The 25,084-nt window shown below is 32.7% G+C and overlaps 1 protein-coding gene across 1 annotated transcript in view; it reads left to right on the top strand.

Annotated features, from left to right (window-relative positions):
* Positions 1-333: 333 nt before the first annotated feature.
* The window catches only part of LOC126889534 (cytochrome P450 6k1-like), a 110,174-nt gene continuing 85,423 nt past the window's right edge, over positions 334-25,084 (top strand). Inside the window, exon 1 of the mRNA XM_050657886.1 lies at positions 334-465. The gene's annotated coding sequence lies outside the window, so the exon portion shown is untranslated. The remainder of the gene's footprint in view (positions 466-25,084) is intronic.

Here is a 25,084-nt window from a genome sequence, read left to right as displayed (position 1 = left end):
GTGCGCTCAGCGTTTGGCATTGAAAACACCTTAAAACTAGTTCAGCCGAAATCCACGAGAGGTTGTCCTTGTGACTTAACATCGCGAATTAAAATTTAATTTTTGAAAATATGTGGATTGGACGTCTTCTGCTTATCTACGTTCATAATATTATGTCTTTCACATTAATCTTTCATAAAATTTTTCTTTTGCTTTGAGAATTTACTAATTGGTATATATCATGCTGTTTAGGACTTAAACAAGAAAAAAAGGACGCACACTTGGAGGCGTGTTTGAAATTATCAGGACACTATAAGAAAAGTGGACAAAACAGAGATGCCATTAGGGAGTTCAAAGTTATAGCTGAACTTTACAAAAAACGGAAGAACAAAATTAAACATGCCAAAATGCACCGGGCAATAGCAAAGGAATATTTAACTCTGAACGGATATGAACAGGCTGTGGAGCATCAGCAAATATATCTCGGTAAGTATTAAAAGAAAATGTTATAGCAAACAACTATTTTTAGTCTGTAATATTAAGTTTTCTACGACCGTTGGAATGCTGGGGGCCGTTGAGTAATAGCGTAATAGGGTGGGTTGAAAAAAAATAATGTTATATTTTTTAATTGCTATACCGCGGAAAACTTGCCTTTGGAGTATATAAGTGAAATGCAGAGTGAAATAAAGTTATATATTGAACACCCAGTTAGCACATCATACTTAAAATTTAGTTTTTTTCAGAAATCAAGACACTTTTCAATTATTTTTACAATCTTTAGCCAATAATATTTTAACGTGCTATAGTGAAAACTGTTTAGTTAATAGTTTAAAAAACAGGAAATAAATTTGAAACAGACAATATCTTTTAATTTGCGGTAGCGCAATATACTCAAAAATTGGTAGAATTCACATTTAGCACCTTAAAAGAAGGTGTGGTCTAGTACAGCGCTTCTCAAACTTTTTGAGTCATGTACCTACCACCAACAGTTCTTTTTATTATTTTTGGTACCACATATACAGGGTGTAACAAAAATACAGGTCATAAATTAAATCACATATTTTGGCACCAAAAATAGTTCGATTGAACCTAACTTACCCTAGTACAAATTTGCACACAAAAAAAGTTACAGCCCTTTGAAGTTACAAAAAGAAAATCGATTTTTTCCGAAATATCGAACTATTGGAGATTTTTTAATGAAAATGGACATGTGGCATGACTATGGCAGAAACATCTTAAAAAGAAATTATAGTGAAATTTGTGCACCCCATAAAAATTTTATGGGGGTTTTGTTCCCTTAAACCCCCCCCCCCAAACTTTTATGTACGTTCCAATTAAATTATTATTGTGGTACCGTTAGTTCAACACAATGTTTTTGAAACTTTTTTGCCTCTTAGTATTTTTTAGATATACCAGTTTTAATCGAGATGCAGCTTCTTTTTTTAATATGTTAACATAACAATTTTATGGAGATTTTGTGCCTGTATACCCCCCAAATGTTTGTGTACGTTCCAATTAAACTATTATTGCGGTACCATAAGTTGAACACAGTGTTTTTAAAACTTTTTTGCCTCTTAGTATTTTTCAGATAAGGCACCTTTTATCGAGATGTGGCTTCTTTTTTAATATGGTTCAAAATATACTTATAAAATCTGTAATTTATAAATAAATTTTCATATTATTATAGTAGACCAGTAAGGATCTGTTTTTAGGTGGATGTGAGAGGTGGCATCCAGATTTTTGCGGATGAAGTTAGGTGATAACTTCGTTAATAATAATTGATTTATGCTCCTTCTCAAATATGCCCGGAACATTAATAAAAAAAAATAAAATATTAAAAAATTTCAAAATATTTCGTTTTTATTTCTACTTTTTTTTTGCTTATAACTTTAAAACGATTTATTTTGGAACAAAGTCGTATAGGAATAAAACAAAGATAATTAAATTTTATATCAGATGCGATTGGTTAAAAATGTCTTAATTTATCACCCTTGCTGCAAAATAGCAATAAATATAAAATAAGGGGGCAAAACAAGCCTGTCCTTATTCAATGGTTTTCCATTGCTTAGGTTGCACTTGGAACCTTCCTAATTCGCTTAGAAAATTTTTGTAATGTGCTAAAACCGTACACCAAAGTTCATTAAAATTGATTTAGTAGATTTTGAATAATAATTTTGCAATCTAAACTTTTTTTAAAAAATTAAATTTTTTTAAAATCTTGCACAACAAAAACTAGAACATACAAAGATTTGTCAATTTTTTTTACATATAAAGAAGCACTCCATCTATCTAATGCACTTTACAGAATTGAAATCGGATTATTTAAGCAGCCTCAGCAATGTTTTAAAGTTATAAACAATTTTTTGGCTTATAAACAAATTAGTCCTGTGGCCAGGAGAGGGTGCTGCGGCTCCTTGATTTAGATGGACTTACCCAAGATTTTTATGTATTTTTTGACCCGTAGAACACGAATTTTTTGGGTAACAGTTGATCCGGATGTCGATAAGATTGTTATAAACAAAGAACTTGAGGAATTACATAACATAGATTTTTCGCAAAATAAAACATTTTTTTGTATTTCTTGGGTAATTCTAAGCAAAAAATGTTCTTACAAGTTTTTCGTAGAATGCATAGTTTTCGAGATAACGGAGTGGAACTTTCAAAAGTTCGAAAAATTGCAATTTTTGAACGCGAATAACTTTTGATTAAAAAATAAAATAGCAATTCTGCTGACAGCACTTGAAAGTTTAAGTCAAATTATACCGGTTTTAATTATTTGCATTGCTAAAAATTAATTTTTTTATTATTAAACAAAGCTATTTGTTTATAAGCCAAAAAATTGTTTACAAGTTTAAAACATTGTTGAGGCCCCTTAAATAATCCGATTTTAATTCTGTAAAGTGTATTAGATAGGTAGAGTACCTCTTTAAATGTAAAAAAATTAGACAACTTCTAAATGGTCTACTTTTTGTTCAGAAAGATTTTAAAAAAGTTGAACTTTTCTGAAAACATTTAGATTGCAAATTTATTATGCAAAATCTATTAGGTCGATTTTAATGAAATTTGGTACACGGTTTAAGTATGTTACAAAGAATTTCTTAAGCGAATTACTAAGGTTCTAAGTGGCACCAAAGTGGTTAAAAACATTGAATAACAACAGGCGTATTTTGCCCCCTTATTTTGTATTTATTGCTATATTGCAGAAAAGGTAATATGTTAAGACATTTTTGACCAGTCGTATTCGTATATCATACAAAATTCAATTATCTTTATTTTATTTCTCTACGACTTTGTTCCAAAACGGATCGTTTTAAAGTTATAAGCAAAGAAAGCAGAAAAAAATCGACGTTTTTCGAAATTTTTAAATATTTTAATTTTTTTATTAATGTTCCGGGCATATTTGAGAAGGAGCATAAGTCAATTATTATTACTGAAGGTGTCACCTAACTTTATCTGCAAAAATCCGAATGCCACCTCTCACATCCAAAAATAGACGTTTTTTCACAGATCCTTACTGGGCTATTATACGCTGTGAGCTCGTACGTAGAAGGGATATTTACAAATTCGCGAACGCCAGTAGTGACAAGTCTGTAAACGATTACTGGAAATTTGACATAAATGTCAAAGTGATTAATTTAAAATTAAAATTAAAAACATTAATTATAAAAAGTATTAGTTTGTCAAAGCTGTGTTATATATTTTTACCTTAAATATACAATACGTTTTCAATACTGAATTTAAGTTTTTTTAATGTTCCGTAATATCTAATTATAAATTAATATATTAATCTTACCGCCATCTACACGATAATTGTGAAAGTATCCGAAGTAAGAAATTCATATTTTATCAATAGAACGTCAAAATGATTAGCAAAATCTTAAAAAAATCTATTATAATTTAATTACTTTTTTGCGTTGTAAATATTAAGCGATAACAATTAAATAATAAATTTAAAAATTACCAGTGAAAGTTGATTAGTAATCCGCCAGGAGCGACACCAGCGAAGCTCACAGCGTATAATCGAACTTAACAAATATGTGGTGGATTTGACAAATATTCAAAATATCTCGATAAAAACTAGTTAGAAAAATTACTAAGTGGCAAAAAAGTTTTAAAAACATTGTCTTTAACAGCTAATGGTGCCACAATGATAATTTAATTGGGGGGTTTAAAGGAACAAAACCCCCATAAAATTTTTATGAGGTGCAGAATTTTTTTTTTAATTTTCCTGTCATAATAATGCCACATGTCCGTTTTCAATAAGAAATCTCAAATAGTTTTCGATATATTGAAAAAAATCGATTTTTATTTTGTAACTTCAAAGGGTTGTACTTTTTTTGTGTGAATATTTGTACTAGGGTAAGTTAGGTTCAATCGAACTATTTTTGGTTCCAGAATATGTGATTTAATTTATGACCTGTATTTTTGTTACACCCTGTATTTTTAGAATGTATTATCAAGACTTACTAAGTATGTACTACTATTTTATTTTTTTGTGTGTTTTGTGTACCACCTGAAGTAATGAATTGTACCACCAGTGGTACATGTACCACAGATTGAGAATCGCTGGTCTAGTATGTTGTGTTGGATGTTAATAGCACAATCCATTTTTGTTTTTCTACTTTACACTCCATTTAATTGGAATAGAATTATTATAGTGTGTTTAAAGTTATAAAGGATATAAATAAAACAATTTATAATAATTTTAATAACATGATTAATTGAAACAAAAAAGAAACCAAATTGTAGCCAAACAATGTCAACAAATTAAATGAAATTTTGACGTTAGAAAGAGTCTTTTACTCACTATTTCTGAGTGGGTACGTTGAAGCTGCTCTTGCTTTCAAACTTTGGCATCGAAGCTTTGGAAATTACGGCAGATCTTATGAAACCATCTCGTTGCTTTGAGTAAAGATCAACAGTATCTTCTAGACATAAGTTGTGCAATAAAGTCAGGCAACTGCCCTGTGGACTTATCTGTTCGAGAACCGGGTCCACTTTCCCACTCTCGAAGGTTGACTACAGCTAAGAGAGTTTTGAGACTGTATGTAAGTGTGGAAACGCCTTCATTTGCACATACATTGTTAGTATCCTTCATTCTTATATCATACGTTTCTACATAACAAATGGACCTGAACACGACCTGAACACGTTTTTGAGGCTATCAAATCAACCAGATTTCTACCAGAGAATTTGATTAAAGTAGTTAATCCTGTAATCGAAAGAAATACATTTTTTCCCACCCAGAAAATTTGCTACTGAGCATGATAGTTGATGAAAGGAAGAACATAAGAGAATTAGGATTCCGAATAATAATTAAAGCAAGGATGTTAGCTACAAAAACAGAAACAATTAGGGTTTTTCGAGCTCCAAAAATCAATTGTCATGCGACTGACTATACTGAATTAATTGATTGGAACACCGCTGAAATTCCACCATCACCACTGTTACGGAGAGTCTCTGATGATGAAGTTTGGGCTAAAATCACTGCTGGTGAAACACCCGAGGATTGGAACTTTGAAAAAATTCCATGTCATACTCAAACCGTGGAACGCTGCGTCAAGTTAGTGACTGAAGCATCCAAAAAGTCGTGGATGCTAAGGAACGAGATGGTTTCATAAGATCTGCTGTAGCATCCAGAGCTTTAAAGCCAAAGTTTGACAGCAAGCGTAGCTTCAACATACCGACTCAGAAATAGTGCGTAAAATACTCTTTCTAAAGTCAAAATTTAATTTAATTTATTTACATTGTTTGACTACAATTTGGTTTTTTTTTGTTTCAATGAAACATGTTATTAAAATTATAAGTTGTTCTATTTATATCTTTATAAATTTAAACACACTATAATAATTATATTCCAATTACCTAAATGGAGTGTAAAGTAAAAGAACAAAAAATGGACTGTGCTATTAACAACCAACGCAACATACTAGACCACACCTTTTTTAAGGTGCTAATATGTGAATTTTACCAATTTTTGAGTATTTGCGCTACCGCAAATTAAAAGATATTGTCTGTTTTAAATTTATTTACTATTTTTTAAACAGTTTTCACTATACGCTGTGAGCTTCGCTGGTGTCGCTCCTAGCGGACTACTATTCAACTTTCACCGGTAATTTTTAAATTTATTATTTAATTGTTATCGCTTAATATTTACAACGCAAAAAAGTAATTAAATTGTAATGGATTTTTTTAAGATTTTGCTAATCATTTTGACGTTCTATTGACAAAATATGAATTTCTTACTTCGGATACTTTCACAATTATCGTGTAGATGGCGCTAAGATTAATGGATTAATAGATTAATAGAACATTAAAAAAACTTAATTTCAGTATTTAAAACGTAAGCATATTTAAGGTAAAAATATATACCACAGCTTTGACCAACTAATATTTTTTATAATTAATGTTTTTAATTTTAATTTTAAATTAATCTCTTTGGCATTTATGTCAAATTTCCGGTAAAGGTTTACAGACTTGTCACTACTGGCGTTCGCGAATTTGTAAATATCCCCTCTACTTACGAGCTCACAGCGTATAGCACGTTCAAATATTATTGGCTAAAGATTGTAAAAAATATTTGAAAAAAGAATGTGTGTGTAATTTGTACGCACGTAAGAAGTTATACTTATAACAGAATAAAACACACACAAACACATTGAAAAATGTGTATGAAAAGCCCTATTCCGTAGACATCAAACTAATGTGATTAAATTCGGAACTGTCACGTTGTTCATTTGCTCTATCTTCCAGTAAGATGCATAGGTCCCCGTAGCCGATATCTAAAGGTGCTGGAATTTGAACACAATGTACGTGGGTTCAATCCCCAATACAAACTTTTATTTTTTTAATTTTTTTTATACATTTTATGATTGTAAGTATATTATTATATAATTTTTTTAAAGAAAATACGTATTTAATTAAAATTTTTCCAACAATTATTGTTCAGAAATCATTTGTGGCATTTTTCAATGTGTTTGTGTGTGTTTTATTCTGTTATAAGTATAACTTCTTACGTGCGTACAAATTACACACACATTCTTTTTTCAAATATTTTTTACAATCTTTAGCCAATAATATTTGAACGTGCTATACGCTGTGAGCTCGTAAGTAGAGGGGATATTTACAAATTCGCGAACGCCAGTAGTGACAAGTCTGTAAACCTTTACCGGAAATTTGACATAAATGCCAAAGAGATTAATTTAAAATTAAAATTAAAAACATTAATTATAAAAAATATTAGTTGGTCAAAGCTGTGGTATATATTTTTACCTTAAATATGCTTACGTTTTAAATACTGAAATTAAGTTTTTTTAATGTTCTATTAATCTATTAATCCATTAATCTTAGCGCCATCTACACGATAATTGTGAAAGTATCCGAAGTAAGAAATTCATATTTTGTCAATAGAACGTCAAAATGATTAGCAAAATCTTAAAAAAATCCATTACAATTTAATTACTTTTTTGCGTTGTAAATATTAAGCGATAACAATTAAATAATAAATTTAAAAATTACCGGTGAAAGTTGAATAGTAGTCCGCTAGGAGCGACACCAGCGAAGCTCACAGCGTATAGTGAAAACTGTTTAAAAAATAGTAAATAAATTTAAAACAGACAATATCTTTTAATTTGCGGTAGCGCAAATACTCAAAAATTGGTAAAATTCACATATTAGCACCTTAAAAAAGGTGTGGTCTAGTATGTTGCGTTGGTTGTTAATAGCACAGTCCATTTTTTGTTCTTTTACTTTACACTCCATTTAGGTAATTGGAATATAATTATTATAGTGTGTTTAAATTTATAAAGATATAAATAGAACAACTTATAATTTTAATAACATGTTTCATTGAAACAAAAAAAAACCAAATTGTAGCCAAACAATGTAAATAAATTAAATTAAATTTTGACTTTAGAAAGAGTATTTTACGCACTATTTCTGAGTCGGTATGTTGAAGCTACGCTTGCTATCAAACTTTGGCTTTAAAGCTCTGGATGCTACAGCAGATCTTATGAAACCATCTGAAAAATTTTAATTAAATACGTATTTTCTTTAAAAAAATTATATAATAATATACTTACAATCATAAAATGTATAAAAAAAAATTAAAAAAATAAAAGTTTGTATTGGGGATTGAACCCACGTACATTGTGTTCAAATTCCAGCACCTTTAGATATCGGCTACGGGGACCTATGCATCTTACTGGAAGATAGAGCAAATGAACAACGTGACAGTTCCGAATTTAATCACATTAGTTTGATGTCTACGGAATAGGGCTTTTCATACACAGTCATTTGTTCCGAGTTTCTGTCATATGTCGTATAATCCGTGTATATTAATATTATACACAGATTATACAACATTTGACAGAAGCTCGAAACAAATGACAATCGATGAAAAGCCCTACTCAAATATTACAACACAACAAAACAGAGCAAGAAAACAATATTAGATGAATATTTTTAGAAATTTTGTTGGTTATGTAGGTTTATTTTACATACATACTAGGTAGGTTTATTTTACATACATACTAGGTAGGTTTATTTTACATTTTCCAAATAGGTTATGTAATTTTTTATTGCGATACTGAAACATTTACAATTATTATTACGTACCTGTTGCTTTTAAAAACTATTTAAAAAGTCACTACAATTATTATAAACTTTTTTGTTTCTGTCCTCACAACAATAAAACTAATATATTATACAACATTTGTTTACCTCCATATTGAACAATTATTATTGACAGATTCTCGACACCTCACGGTAAAAGAGAACCGGATTATATATATATATATATATATATATATATGTTCGGAAAGATTTCCGCGGTCAGGTAAATGAAAATTACTAAGTTCTCGGGAAGAACCGCGTTGAGAATTTATAACTCGACGTTTCGGCACCCTTTTTGGAGCCATTGATGACACTTTTGTCATTTGGCCCCATGGTAAAGATACGTTAGATCTCTTCCTCTCCCACCTGAATGGAATACACCCCAGTATTCAATTCACGATGGAAGTTGAGTCTGAGGAGTCTTTACCATTCCTTGATGTACTTATTCAAAAACAGCCACCTCACAGTTTTTCCTATTCCGTGTACCGAAAACCCACCCATACAAATCGGTATCTCAATGCCCAGTCACATCATCACCCCGCCCAACTCAGTTCAGTTGTCAACACTCTTGTTTCTCGCTCTATAAGGCTTAGTGACGACAATCACAGACCATCTGAAATAAATTCAATAAGGCAAACACTCTTACAAAACGGCTACCATAAAACCCAAATCAATAGGAGCATTCAGAAACATCTAAATCCCATTCCATCTAATAAAGAAAACTTGCCGCCCGATCAACCCAAAATCTTTCTACCTTTTATCAAAGGTGTCACTGACAAGATTAGTAGAATTCTTACCCCTCTAAATATCAAAACCGTCTTCACTACTCACTCCAAGTTGTGCAATCTTGTCAGATCCGTAAAAGACCAAATCCCCAATGAAGACCATGGTGTCTACGAGATACCTTGTTCCAGTTGCCCACGGACATACATAGGACAGACAAACCGACGAATCCAAAACCGTATCTACGAACATTCCATATCTGTAAAACATTCCGACACTACTTCAGCCCTTGCCCAACATCATATTCAGACAGGTCACCAAATAGATTTCGAGAAAGCAAAAACCATCGCCCCTGTCCGCTCCTTAAAATCGAGAATCATCCGTGAAGCCATCGAAATTGAAAAACGCCCTCACAGCCTAAACACACGCGATGACGCCAAAAGACTGCCGGCAACATGGCGACCGCTGCTTCGGCGAATCCCCACGTCAGTCGATCCCACTCAGGCCTCTCCCGCGCATACAGTTCCCGCGCGCACTGAGAGTATAAAAGGAGCTACACAGGCGAAGACAGGTCGTCACTCGACACTGAGGAGTAGGCAGATTGAGACCTCAGTGCCGCTTGACCGTTCTCCTAGAGAACAAGACACTACTGGTACGTCACGAGTGAGGGGAGTAGGCAGATTGAGACCCCGAACTCGAACGGAACCATACCCCTCTTGATAATGGCTCCAAAAAGGGTGCCGAAACGTCGAGTTATAAATTCTCAACGCGGTTCTTCCCGAGAACTTAGTAATTTTCATATATATATATATATATATATATATATATATATATAAATCCTACTATCAATTTGGCATCGATACATTATGCATTTACCATCAATTTGGCATCGTCTTGCAAAGTGGCATCTGTATATCGATGCCACTTTACACTACCTTAATAACTTTTTTCCTGTACTTGTTAGCAGAAGTCTAATCAACTCTGTAGTTAGAGATTTGATTCCTTGATGTTACTTTAATATATCAGCTTTCTTTGTTTATTCCTTACTGACTTATATAAGTTTATTCCATAAAATGTTTGAGTTCAAAATGATGGCACAGTGAAAATATTATATACATTTAGTTCAGTGTTTTACCGTTTTGTCGCTGCCGCTATATACATGAAAACGTATATCCCACTTTCATTATCAATCATTTTGGCATCAGAAATTTGGCATCACTGTTGAATACAATATTATCCACAACGAAAAATAGGCAATTTGAGAATGTATATATTATTTTCATCAACAAATCATTCTGGCATCAAGTTGTTTTCACCCAATTTTGAAAAAATGTGAAAGCTTATAATCCAAGGATGGTACTAAAGGTGAGAAATTTGACCTAAACTATCTGTCCGTCGGTCTGTCCGACCGCGAATATAACTCTTACGTCATTATACCAGGTAGAATGACAAATGAGGTGTCAAATGAAAGCGTATAATCCAAGGATGGTACTAAAGGTGAGATATTTGACTTAAACTTTCTGTCCTTCGGTCTGTCCGACCGCAAATATAACTCCTCCGTCATTATACCAGGTAGAATGACAAATGAGGTGTCAAATGAAAGCTTATAATCCAAGGATGGTACTAAAGGTGAGAAATTTGACTTAGGCTGTCTGTCCGTCGGTCCGACCGACCGCGAATATAGCTCCTCCGTCATTATACCAGGTAGAATGACAAATGAGGTGTCAAATAGAAGCTTATAATCCAAGGATGGTACTAAAGGTGAGACATTTGACTTAGGCTGTCGGTCCGTCCGACCGCGAATATAACTCCTCCGTCATTATACCAGGTAGAATGACAAATGAGGTGTCAAATGAAAGCTTATAACCAAAGATGGTACTAAAGGTGAGAAATTTGACTTAGGCTGTCTGTCCGTCGCGTCGGTCAGTCCGACCCCGAATATAGCTCCTCCGTCATTATACCAGGTAGAATGACAAATGAGATGTCAAATGAAAGCTTATAATCGAAGTATGGTACTAAAGGTGAGACGTCGGTCCGTCCGACCGCGAATATAACTCCTCCGTCATTATACCAGGTAGAATGAAAAATGAGGTGTCAAAAGAAAGCTTATAATCCAAGGATGGTACTAAAAGTGAGAAATTTGACTTAGGTTGTCTGTCCGTCTGTCCGTCCGACCGCGAATATAGCTCCTCCGTCATTATACCAGGTAGAATGACAAATGAGATGTCAAATGAAAGCTTATAATCCAAGGATGGTATTAAAGGTGAGAAATTTAACTTGGGCTGTCTGTCCGTCGGTCCGTCCGACCGCGAATATAACTCCTCTACTATACCAGGTAGAATGACAAAAGAGGTGTCAAATGAAAGCTTATAATCCAAGGATGGTACTAAAGGTGAGAAATTTGACTTACGCTGTCTGACCGTCGGTCCGTCCGACCGCGAATATAGCTCCTCCGTCAATATACCAGGTAGAATGACAAATGAGGTGTCAAATGAAAGCTTATAATCCAAAGATGGTACTAAAGGTGAGAAATTTGACTTAGGCTGTCTGTCCGTCGCGTCGGTCAGTCCGACCCCGAATATAGCTCCTCCGTCATTATACCAGGTAGAATGACAAATGAGATGTCAAATGAAAGCTTATAATCGAAGTATGGTACTAAAGGTGAGACGTCGGTCCGTCCGACCGCGAATATAACTCCTCCGTCATTATACCAGGTAGAATGAAAAATGAGGTGTCAAAAGAAAGCTTATAATCCAAGGATGGTACTAAAAGTGAGAAATTTGACTTAGGCTGTCTGTCCGTTTGTCCGTCCGACCGCGAATATAGCTCCTCCGTCATTATACCAGGTAGAATGACAAATGAGATGTCAAATGAAAGCTTATAATCCAAGGATGGTATTAAAGGTGAGAAATTTGACTTGGGCTGTCTGTCCGTCGGTCCGTCCGACCGCGAATATAACTCCTCTACTATACCAGGTAGAATGACAAAAGAGGTGTCAAATGAAAGCTTATAATCCAAGGATGGTACTAAAGGTGAGAAATTTGACTTACGCTGTCTGACCGTCGGTCCGTCCGACCGCGAATATAGCTCCTCCGTCAATATACCAGGTAGAATGACAAATGAGGTGTCAAATGAAAGCTTATAATCCAAGGATGATACTAAAGGTGAAAAATTTGACCTAGGCTGTCTGTCCGTCGATCCCTCCGACCGCGAGTATAAATCCTCCGTCATTATACCAGGTATAATGGCAAATGAGGTGCCAAATGATAGCTTATAGTTCAAGCATGGTATTAAAGATGAAAAATTTTACCTAGGCTGTCTGTCCGTATGTCTGTCCATCCGCGAATACAACTCCTCCGTTATTAATACAGATAGAATGACAAATCGGGTGTCGAATGAAAGCTTTTAACTTAAGGATGGTATTATTAAAGATGAGAAATTTGACGTCGGAGTTCCGGTTTTAGAGTTGCAACCGTAAGTATTTACTATTTTAAAGTTGCCGAAAGAGAATAAGTGATATATTATTCAACGTGGCTTAGCAAGATGAGAACAAATGTAAAATTTTGGTTTTTACGTAATTTCGGCTTAAAAAGTTATAACCGGAAATGCCATTATTCGCGGTGTGCAAGTACTTGGAACGGATACGAGAAACGATCGTGCGCGAATAGCGGAGAAATATTGCAACTTTCTTAAATAATTCATATTGTCCATTGAAATTGTCAAATTGACGTACATTTCATACCTACTGTCATTGAAGAAGAAAAATTATATGTTGCTCTGCAATATTGATATTATATGCAATTATTATATGAAGGCAAATTAAATTAATTGTATTTTGCTTGCAGTACTGCATTTTAATAACTAATTTTATTTACTACATACAATTGTTTACGTTTTAATAACATAACCTGAATCTTATTTTTTCTTCTTATTTTTTTGGATTATGGCCTTGACAATTATCCAGTAACCAGGACTAATATAATTGGCCAATATAATTAAAAGTGCGAATAAAGTTGCAGAGCGTAGAAACCAGGTGTCGTTTTGCCGAACTTGCACGGTCCCAATAGACTCAGAAATAGTATACGAACACATAAATCGAAGCGTATTGAAAGGTTTGAATCTTTAGAGTTATTTCTGTGTAAACAGTTTAGTAAAAATGACTCAAAATTAGTAAATTTGTATATCAATCCACGCAAAGTTACACGAAGAATTCAAATATCGACTTCCAATTCTACTTTCGATTACTTTGGGTGAAAACCTAGGACTTACGAAGTCCAATTACTTGTTTTCTTTAAAAATAAGACATGTCATAAATATGCCTTAGGCATCATAGAAGACAATGACACAGAAAAATCAAACAAGCAGCAGGTCAAAAGGGCCTTAGTTATGTATCTTCGGTCCTATTGGTTCAATCGTGACGTACAGCGCCTGAAACGATGGGATTTAACTGGCAGAATACGATGGTGTAGACAAATGAAAATGACGGCATGTAATAACACTTTAAAATTGTAGAAATAAAATGGATTAACGCACATGGTATGACATATTATGTGAGAGTATTTAACAAATAGAATACGATTACATACGTCCAGTTTTTGACAAGCGACTTCTCTACATATGATAAACGCGAAAGGGCCCCAACGTTCACTGTTCGACATAGGCCTCCCGTTCACTGCATATACCCACTGCTTTCTGACGCTGTGACTTAAGAGGATAGGATTTAACGAATAAAACGACAAAGAAGACTAAACAAGGCAGATCACGGGAAAAACACAACTGTCCGTTTTATACTCCACAGGGAAGCATCAAATATTCAACGTAAGGATATATTATAGTATAACGGTATGATAAATCTTTTTCTTTTTTTTTTTTTTTTTCATTTAGTGCATTCCGTACGTTTTTTAAACATAATCAGGAGAAGTTGTTGAATTTCTGAAGTTTATAAAAGAATTTCTTAACAAACCTTTTTTTAATTGTGTTATGGATTATTTTTAAGAATGTGTTTAAAAGGTAGCTCACAGGCTTATTGTTCAATGGTCTTATCACTTTTAAACGCCTGTCTTTTTTGTAGGACTATTAATTGTGATTTCAAACATTCTAGCGGGACAATGCCTTTTGTGTAACTGAAATAAATATTGTTATCCATTTAATTTTTTTCCTCAATTAATTGAATGCCTCCTACTGGTGTTTGGTCTAAGCTTACCGCTTTTCCCCATTTAAGCTAAACTGCTCGTCAAAAGTTAGGGATATAGAAAATTATGCTCATTTTCATAGCTAATTTTTTCGAGAACAGATTAACGGATTCCACTAATTTTTTTTAATATTTTAGATTTTTCGTTAGTATTTACACAGTTGTGCAAAAGTTTACCCAAACTTTTTTTTGTACTTTTACCGAGTGGTATAAGTACAAAAAAGAAGTTTGAGTAAACCTCTTGTTAGGTATTAGTTACGTATCTTCACTCCCATTGGTCCAAACGTGTCGTACGGCGGCTCAAATGATAGGAATCAGTCAACAGAATACAATGACACAGAAAAATCAATTACAGTAAAATATTGAAAGGGCCTTAGTTACGTATATTCGCTGCTATTTTTCCAATCATGACGTACGGTGGCTAAAATGGTAGGAATTAACCAACAGAATACAATGACACCCAAATCCGGTGTCGGAAAGCTGGTCGAGAACACTTCGTCGACGGAAAATTGGTCGACAACAGTTGGTCGACAAACAGTTGGTCGAATGCACAATTCATCGAATGGACAATTCATCGACGAACATTTGATCGAATGGAATTTTCGTCGACAAACTGTTATTTATCTTTAGGATAAAGGGATTAATGGTGACAAACGACGGGTAACTGGAATATTGTATTATATATTTTTTTTTGGGTTTTGTTAATTTTGTACCTAAATCTTACCGGAGGTATTGCGCCTTTTATAAATGTGTAGTTGTGAATTAAGTTTTTGATAATAAAATCAAGAGGGTAAGAATCGCTTTACTTTTAAACTCTTCACTTTTGGCGCATCATGGACGGCTCGTTTTTAAAAGAATCGTTTTAATTTTTTTTTGTATAAACATGCTCTTTCATTCGTTTAAATGTTGCTTTTCAAATTTTCTAATATTTATAAACAAAGCCCCGGTGAATTTTTGAAAAAAGTGGCTAACTCGGGTTTTAAGGGTTGTAGGGCATTAAATTTTTGTTTCAGTTTCTATAAGAATACCAACATGTCGAATAAAAAAAATTAACTTCCTACGTGTTGTTGTTCTGAAGCTATTTTCTTGTGGCATTTTTGGAATTAACTAGTTTTGATGGGAAATAAGCCACAATTTTACTAAAAAAACTGATTTTATTAACGTTTCGACGCTCAAATCGGGTGTCGTTGTCAAAATAAAACCATTTTTTTAGTAAAATTGTGGCTTATTTCCCATCAAAATTAGTTAATTCCCACATGTTAATGCGGTTGTTATTTTAATTGTTTATTCGCGAACTCAATCGACTATAGGTGGCAGTGCAGTTGCATGAAAATGGCCGATGTAATTGGGATAATGCATTTTGATATAATTAATATTTTTATTGATGTAATTAATTAATATAAATAAATCATTCATTAAATGAACACACCAGACAAGCATTCAATCGACATTGATATATAGGTTAACGGATGTTTTGTTTAAATCTTCATCCCAATTCCTCTAGTTCAAAATAAGCGGCAGCACCCTCGCTTGAGTTCGCGAATAAGCTTAAAATAACACTACTTTTTCAAAATTATTTTATAATTATTTATAATATTTATTATAAACTTTTTATTCAAGACTTGATCTAATTTGATAAATTGAACCTTTCTCTTTGGTTTGATGTCTTTAGAATTTATGTTGACCTAATAGTTTATGCATAATAACGCTGTAGATAGAAGCTTTTTGGGATAAACAATTTCAATTTTGCAATAACTATTAGGTAAAACTTCTTGAAATTTTAACGGCTGAATACTTCTAATATTGTTCCTTTACTTACGCGAAAATAAAGCTTTTAGTGTATTTTTAGAAAAGTTATTAATTATTTTCAAAAAATCGACTTTTGAAGCTATTTTCCCAATAACTAAGCAACAAATTAACAAAAAGAACTTTCCAAACACTCATTTTAAAGAATTTTCTATGCTCTTCAGTAAAATTGTATCACCTTTCCATACAGCATACCGGTCTCCACCTTTAATATTTACAATCAAATAGCGATCTTTAATTGTTTATATATTGTTTATAAGTTAAAAAGTACGTTTGATTTTTTGCATAATTTTTATATTGGATACTGTTGTAACTAAATTTACCCTAATGCCATAAGCAGTTCTTAAGCCTCCTCTACACATCGGCAGACGTGTCCGCGGACGGCACCTGCGTATGCATCCACAGATGTGTAGATGGGGTAATTTGATCGTCTGTTGTTTACCTCGGACCTCTACGACGCATTAGTTTTCGCAGTGAATTCAAAGTAAATATTGCGTCACCCGAGAATTAACACAAACTGAACGATTTACAGATGTGTACTACAGATGTGTGGTCAGCGCGTGATGATACATGGGCAGATGCATCCGCAGACGCGTCTGCCGATGTGTAGAGGAGGCATTATTAGATACCTGTATCAACGGATGTCACGAAAGAGGCCATTTATTTGCTAATTTCTCTGGTCTATCACACCCTTTCTTATCTGTGTTTACAATCCAAATCATTAAGCCACATAAAGAGGTAGGGCAATAAACTCACTATAGCTATAGAAATGCTTTTACTACAAAATTTTAAAAGATAAGAGTTATAACGGAACAAGTATGCATACCTGCATTTTAAGACCCAGGTAGATTTTTGGGGATGACACAATGACACTAAAAGATGGCTTTGCCGATGATTGCATTCAATTGAGATGGTAAGTAGGTATGAATCACCTCTAGTTATATTTTAATGGCTTTGTAATTTAACTTCATGGGGTACGAAAGAATTAAGAAACTTTTAAGAATTTGAAAAAACATAGTTTTTGGGGGGTTTAGGTGTTTTACACAATTTTTGAATATCCCTAAAAACTCAGTTATTTCAAATTATATATACGTAACCTATAAAAAACCTTGAGTTAGTCTATTTTGAAGTATATAAAATGGAGAAAATCCCAAAAAACTACCGAAAAAACCAGTTTTCCGGATTTTTGAAGATGGCGCACCTTACGAATAAATCTGAAAAAAGTCAGAAATACAGATTTTGATAAAATTCACAAAACGCAAAAAAATTAGACATGCAGCCATCGCCAAAAAAAGTTATACGTACCTATTAAAAAACAAAAAACATTGAGGTTATGTACACTCGACCTTCGGGTCCATAAAAATATATGTTTTGTAAAAGCCTCAGCTGTGCGTGTGAATTTTTTGTAATTTATAATTTAATTGCAAACCAACTTAAAAAAAAAATAAAATCGAAAAATTGACATTTTTTGATGTGGGGAAAGGGGAAGGGGGTGGTGGGCTAAAATTGCGGTGATTCTTAATTTTTTTAATCACATAGAACGTAAAAAAATAAAAAAAAATATTCAGGCTGTATCGACTTCAAAATAATACAGCATCATGCCAAAAGGGCCTTAGTTATGTATGTTCGGCCCTATTGATCCAATCGTGACGTACGTCGGCTGAAATGATAGGAACTAACCAATAGCATACAATGACATAGAGAAATCAAATACAGCCTCATGTCAAAAAGAATAGAATAAACAAAAATTTCTTTTGAATTAAATATTTGAAATAAAAAATCACACTAAATTTTCTTTTTTTTTTCACCCTTTCACTTATCAATATAAACATAAAAGTTTTTAGAGAGTTTCGCCCTCGGTTATAATGTAATCTTTCATTCTGCGTTTAAATTTTTCCAAAATTCTTATTAGTTTTCTCAGGATTCGAATAAACTGAATGCATTTAAATAGCATTGGTCATAATTTTGCGCCTACTCCCTCAAGGCTTAAAAAATGTAACATTTCAAAGGAATGGAGATATTTCAAAGATTCGCTGAGACTATAATTTTTATCTAATATACATATATCTGTAGTCCATCCACTCACGGTAAATATTGCAAAACCTCCGAATTTTAAACAACCGCTTGGATTGACATGAAATTGGGTATGCACATAGCTGACAGGTCAAAGAAAAAGTGATATTGTGCCGACGTGTGCTTTTGCCTTGGGAGTTAGTACAACCACTTTTATAATGTGAAAAGACATACATTCAAAATAAGTCCTAAAGTGGATAAACTGAGTAATTCTAAGCTAGTTTTTGTTCTATAGATTTTTTCTTAACATACTGTTTGAGTTATTTGCAAGTGAATATATTATGTTCGTTTTTCAACAAAAAAGTCACGTTTTTAGACGGTTTTAGAAAAAAACTCAAAAAGTATTTTAACGAAAAATATTCTTAGCAAAAATATAGCGTATAAAAAAGTGAAAACAATGGTGTATGTATGAAGTCTGTAGACCCTGTAAAAGTAGAGTTGTAGTTAAGAGGAAACAGTAGCGATCAACAGGTAGCGAAAACGCGTTCCAAGATTGCGGCTGTAATTTTGAATATTTTTTCGAGATATTTGGCACACGTATTCGTAATATAATAAAGAATGGCGGTACAGAGCCCAATTTGAAAAATATATGAATATGTGGAAATTACTCTGTAATTAAATACAATATTTAAAAAACGAGCCTGTACCGCCATTAAGAAGAACAAAAAAATACACTTTCTTCAAATGAACTTTTTTATCCGATGCCTAGATTTTGTGTCATTTTGGAACTACTAAAATTTTGTATTTCATTAGTAGTTCCAAAATGACACAAAATCTAGGCATCGGATAAAAAGTTTATTTGAAGAAAGTGTATTTTTTTGTTCTTCTTAATGGCGGTACAGGCTCGTTTTTTTAATATTATATTTAATTACAGAGTAATTTCCACATATTAATATATTTTTCAAATTCGGCTCTGTACCGCCATTCTTTATTATATTACGAATACGTGTGCCAAATATCTCGAAAAAATATTCAAAATTACAGCCGCAATCTTGGAACGCGTTTTGGCTACCTGTTGATCGCTACTGTATCACCTTAATGAAAAGCAGGTTCTACTTCGTCAAAATACAAATCGAATATTTTAACATGAAATAACCATAAAACGAAGCACTTTTCGGGAAAAACTCATGACTTACAACTGTTATAAAATGTCTAAAAAGTTTTATTTGTATTTTTATAAACGTTTCTAGCATCAAAAGTTAGTTAGCATCAAAATGAAGTCTCTTTTTTGTTAAAAAAATGTAAAAATCACCGCCTAATTTACTTATGTATTGTTTATGTGATATGTACATTTTTTACTCTTTGAGATATTTAGTATCACTAATGTTTAAGTTATTTTAAACCAAGGCATTTTTTTTCAAAATTAAAATTTTTTTATTTTAAAACCAATTTTTTTTAATAAGCATTTCTTGCCAATAAATCTTATAGATCATATAAACAGTATAATATAAGTAAATTAACTAGGGCGGTAACTATTAATTTCATATGGAATGCTAATTAGGTGGTGATTTTCACGATTTCTTTTAGCAAAAAAAGGGACATATTTTATTTAAAGCGTAACTTACTTTTGATGCTGATGGTGATAGAATAGATACTTTTTAAATAACAAAAATAAAACTTTTTTAAACACTTTAAAAAATTTGTGGCGAGTTTTCCCCGAAAAGTGCGTTATTTTTTGGATATTTTACGTTGAACTAGTCGATTTGGAATTCGACGAATAAGAACCAACTGTTGTTCAGCTCCAACTCTGTTTTTATTGTGTGTCCAGACTTCATACATACATAATTTTTTTTACTGTTTTATAAGCTTTATATTTGCTAAGAATAGTTTTTTCGATCAAATACTTACTTTTTGATTTATTTACGAAAAACCATCTAAAAACAAAAAATACAAGGAATTTAATTAGTTTATCCACTTACGGACATATTTTTACCTATATTTTTTCACACTCGAGAAGGGGGTGGTACTCATCCCCAGAAAAAAGCACACACTGGCACAATATCACTTTTTTCTTTGACATGTTAGCTATGCTTATGTCAAATTTCATGCCAATCCAAGCGATTTTGTAAAATCCAAAAACAGTGAGTAAATTGTCCAATGATATCTTTAAAAAAGACTAGTGCATTTTACAAAAATTTAGGTCAATAAATAATATGAAAACAGCGGAATATCAACCAATGTTGAATGTTTTTACAAAGTATTGTTTATTTTTCGCTACTCGAAGGGGACAACTATTAAACTGGTTTCTTCCACTTCCAGACAATTTTTTAACCGCATATGACATCAAAACCAGAATTAAAAAAATTCGGTTTCGACCTCTTAATACACGTAAATTGATCAAGTATATTTTTCTGTGACTATGTGTGTCACTTCCGGGTACACCATTTTAACCGGAAGTGGTGTAAAACTAAAAAAAGTATTTCTTTGTTCTCATTTTTCTAATGCGCGTCAAATTTCTAATCGCTAGTACCATCTATGGGTTATAATCTTTCATTCAACCTCTGTGATTATATCTGACAGACGGACGGACAGACAGGCATAAAACCGGACAGGCATAAATATTTGTTCTCGTCTTTCTAAGGCGCGTCGAGTAATACATAGTTTGTACTATTTCTGCGAATTTAGAACAATACTTCGGGTTGCAACTCTTTATCCTGAAGTCGGAGGCCAAATTTCTCACCTTTAGTACCATCTTTGGGTTATAAGCTTTCATTCCACATCTAATTTGTCATGTTTTAACCCGGCATCCGACAGGTGAACTTTTTTGCCACTAACAGACAGGTGGGATGTGACAAACCCCAGCATTGAAAGAGTTAAAGAATCTCAAAAAATATCTCTACGTTTAGATTAGTTAACAGAAACAGTAAAGATGCAGTAGAAATAAACAAACCAAGACACGTTAAATGATACTAGGAGCACTCCCGAATCATAATTTACAATGTGTAAACTTTGGAAATCATGACTTGGAATTTACAATGTATATACTGATGTGATCTTGATTATTGATATGAGATAATATTCTTATATGTCACTTAATTTAATCAATGTATTAATACTAATCTAATTAATTAACCAGATCACATATCAATATGTTTTCAATCTCAGGGCGAATTATAAATTAATTACTTACTTTCGTGGCTTCTGAATATTTCTTAATGGTTCCTAATCGGGATAGAAAAGAAAAGAGTAAAAAAAAATACAAATATGGGTTACAATTATAATCAAAATATTTTTTATTTTATTCAAAAGGCAATCAATGCTTAATATTTGCTATTTCTTATTATTCTTAAACATAACATTTACAACTGGGAATTTTATTTCCTTTTGGTTTTCTATTGAAAGTTTTTATTAACATTTAACTATTAGGAGTTATTAGGGACAACTCTATTTAAGTTTGATGAAGCTTTTCTGATATTATTGATTATGTTATTCAATTTTTTATGTGGAATTTAATACGAAAAACCCATACATTCATGTCCAAACAAATGAGACTGACCTTTTCCTGGTGAACTGAAAATGTCCTCACACAAAACCCTTTCCTGCTATCCTTGGCTGCGATCAAACCTCGTCCTGGCTTCCAGTGATGTTCTCCTTTGAAAAACTAGCTCGAATAGCTCTCGTTCCTGCTTTTGTCGTGATGCTGTGTTCTACCTTTTTCGAAACTGCTATCAGCTACCGGGACACTCTGGGCTCAAGGAGGTTCTTTTACTCTCGACCTGGCCTACTTCTCGTTCCACGATAGATACTCCACACTCACGGAACTACCGGCTTTCTCACTCCTCGAACACTACCGTCTACTACTCGACTTCACTTCTCGACAGCTCAAAACATTCTGATCCCACTTTGTCATTCATTCACCTACTTTCTCAATATCCCTTCCAGATTCACAAATCAACCTTCCACCACCAACTCTCATTCTCAGTATTCCTCAAAAACCAATTTTTAATCTTTCTAAATATGCTTAATGGATTTCAAAAGAAAATATTTAATTCCCATTCTAAAATCACTTTCTACTATTTACAAATTTTAATGACCTATTCTCTCTTTCAAATGAGTCTTATTTAGCATAGGCTAATGATCGAAACCTTCCGCGAAAAACGATAATGAACTATCATCTATTTCACTGAGTTTTATTTAGCATAGGCTAATGATCGACCTTCCGAGAAGAACGATAATGGTACGCGTCATTCACTTTGTTTATTTTAAGCGCACTGTCCCGAGTTCCGTCTAATCACTTCTTAAAATTAAATATAACAATTTGTTGTATACAGGGTGTTCTAAATTTATATGCCCGTGGTTGAGAAAATTGAAAATATTTTATATTAAATTGAATCCTGTTTACAACCATCAAAATTTAATTTTCATATCAAATAGAAATATAACAATACATTGTAAATAATTATGATTCGGGAGTGCTCCTAGTAGCATTTAACGTGTCTTGGTTTGTTTATTTCTACTGAATCTGGATTTTAAATTTAGTATAAATTTCTACGTATTATGACTGTTTCATGTTGAGAATAAAGAAAAAACTTCACCAATTATGGTTTCATTTCGAAAACAACGCACACATCTTATGGAAAATATAATGTCACTCAAATTCAATAAAATTTATACGAATAGATCCGTTTTAATTTACCGATCAAATCTTATCATTGCGCCAACTCTCTATTTTCAAAAATAAGAGCAGAAATTGATCCAAATAAATCTGAAATCAAATGGGTAGGTACATAAGTTAGAGAGAGAAAAAATATTTTAAACTACCCAGATTTTCGGTACTCCATAAATCAGCGGATTAGTTTCACTAATCCGCTTAGGCCCAGCGGGATTTAAGCTCTTATGAATAGCACTCGGAGCAATAATGATTGTAACTTTAACACTTTTAACACTTTATGGACTCCAAAAATGTGATTTCGATAAACTTTAATTGCAATTTGCGCCGTAATTAATCATAATTAAGAGTTGGCGCAATGATAAGATTTGATCGGTAAATTAAAACGGATCTATTCGTATAAATTTTATTGAATTTGAGTGACATTATATTTTCCATAAGATGTGTGCGTTGTCCGTATTATGACTGTTTCTTGTTGAGAATAAAGAAAAAACTTTACCAATTATGGTTTCATTTCGAAAACAACATAAGTCCACAAACTTTAAAACATAATATCAAAAAAATAAGCAACATTTAAACTTTTTTGGTCTTTCAGATATAGGTCTGGATCCCGCGTATGAAAAAAAAGTTGATTAATAGCAAGCTGAAAATTTGTTAATAGCTTAAGGGTGTCTAGTCGGATAAACTTTGATATATGGGAACACTGGAACAGGGGCAGTTTTAATTTTGGAACAGGTTAAAAATTTGAAACGGTCACACCACGAAAACGGCACATGTATTTTGTCCGACAGAACAGACTTAAACTCTTCGAACAGAGATTAAACTCTCATGCAAAAATTAGACTGCTATTTATCACCAAATTGGCCTTTTAATGAGTAGAGCATGTAGAATATGTCAAATGACAGGAATTATGACAGGTGATAAATAGCAGTCTAATTTTTGCATGAGAGTTTAATCTCTATTCGCAGAGTTTAAGTCTGTTATGTCGGACAAAATAAATGTGCCGTTTTCGTGGTGTGACCGTTCCAAATTTTCAACCTGTTTCACAATTAAAACTGCCCCTGTTCCAGTGTTCCCATATATAAAAGTTTATCCGACTAAACACCCTTAAGCTATTAACAAATTTTCAGCTTGCTATTAATCAACTTTTTTTTCATACGCGGGATCCAGACCTAATAGATGCATTTATAACCCATAATACTTATATAAAATATAGTATTACTATCAGAATCTCTAACTACTAATGGAAAGATTTTTACGTTTCCTGAAAAATTTACACATTGTAACATACAGTGCTTCCATAAAGTAACGCATAATTTCATTATTTCGTAAACCGGCGACTTTAAGGAAAATTTTCGAAACAGGTCGATTTTTATTTTTAAATTACAATTTTTTGGCATATTACATATCATACTAGTGATGTCATCCATCTGGGCTTGATAACGTAATCGATGAATTTTTTAAATGAGAATAGGGGTCATGTGATAGCTCATTTGAAAGGGTATTTAATTCTATATTTACTAATACAAACAATAACATAATTATATATACAGGGTGTCCAAAAAGAATTCTTTAATTAAATTAATTGAGACAAAAAGAAAAATGTATGTAACTTATTTAATTCAAAATTCGTTTTACTTTTGTCAGAAAATTAAATGTTAGAGCTGCCATCCACCTGCCTCTTGGAAGTTTAAGATTACGCTTAAGCGAAAATCAATATTTAGGTTTTAAATAAAACATTTTTATGTTTGCTGGCACCAATAAAATATATTTAGAATTAAACAAATTACATACATTCATCTTTTTATACCAATTAATTTAATTTAAATAACATTTTTTGGACACCCTGTATAAATAATTATATTAACAATTATATTATTGAATAGAGAATTACATACCCTTTCAAATGAGCTATTACATGCCCTTTATTCTTATTTAAAAAAATCAACGATTACGTCATCACGCCCAGATGGATGACGTCACTAGTATGATATGTATGCCAATAAATTGTAATTTAAAAATAAAAATCGACCTGTTTCGGTATTTTTCCTGAAAGTGTCCGGTTTGTGAAATAATGAATTTATGCGTTA

Source organism: Diabrotica virgifera, chromosome 8 (assembly GCF_917563875.1).
Source record: "Diabrotica virgifera virgifera chromosome 8, PGI_DIABVI_V3a".
In the NCBI taxonomy this organism is placed as follows: Eukaryota; Metazoa; Arthropoda; class Insecta; order Coleoptera; family Chrysomelidae; genus Diabrotica; species Diabrotica virgifera.
Note: the sequence above shows the minus strand (reverse complement) of the source record. Positions and strands in the feature narration are given on the sequence as shown.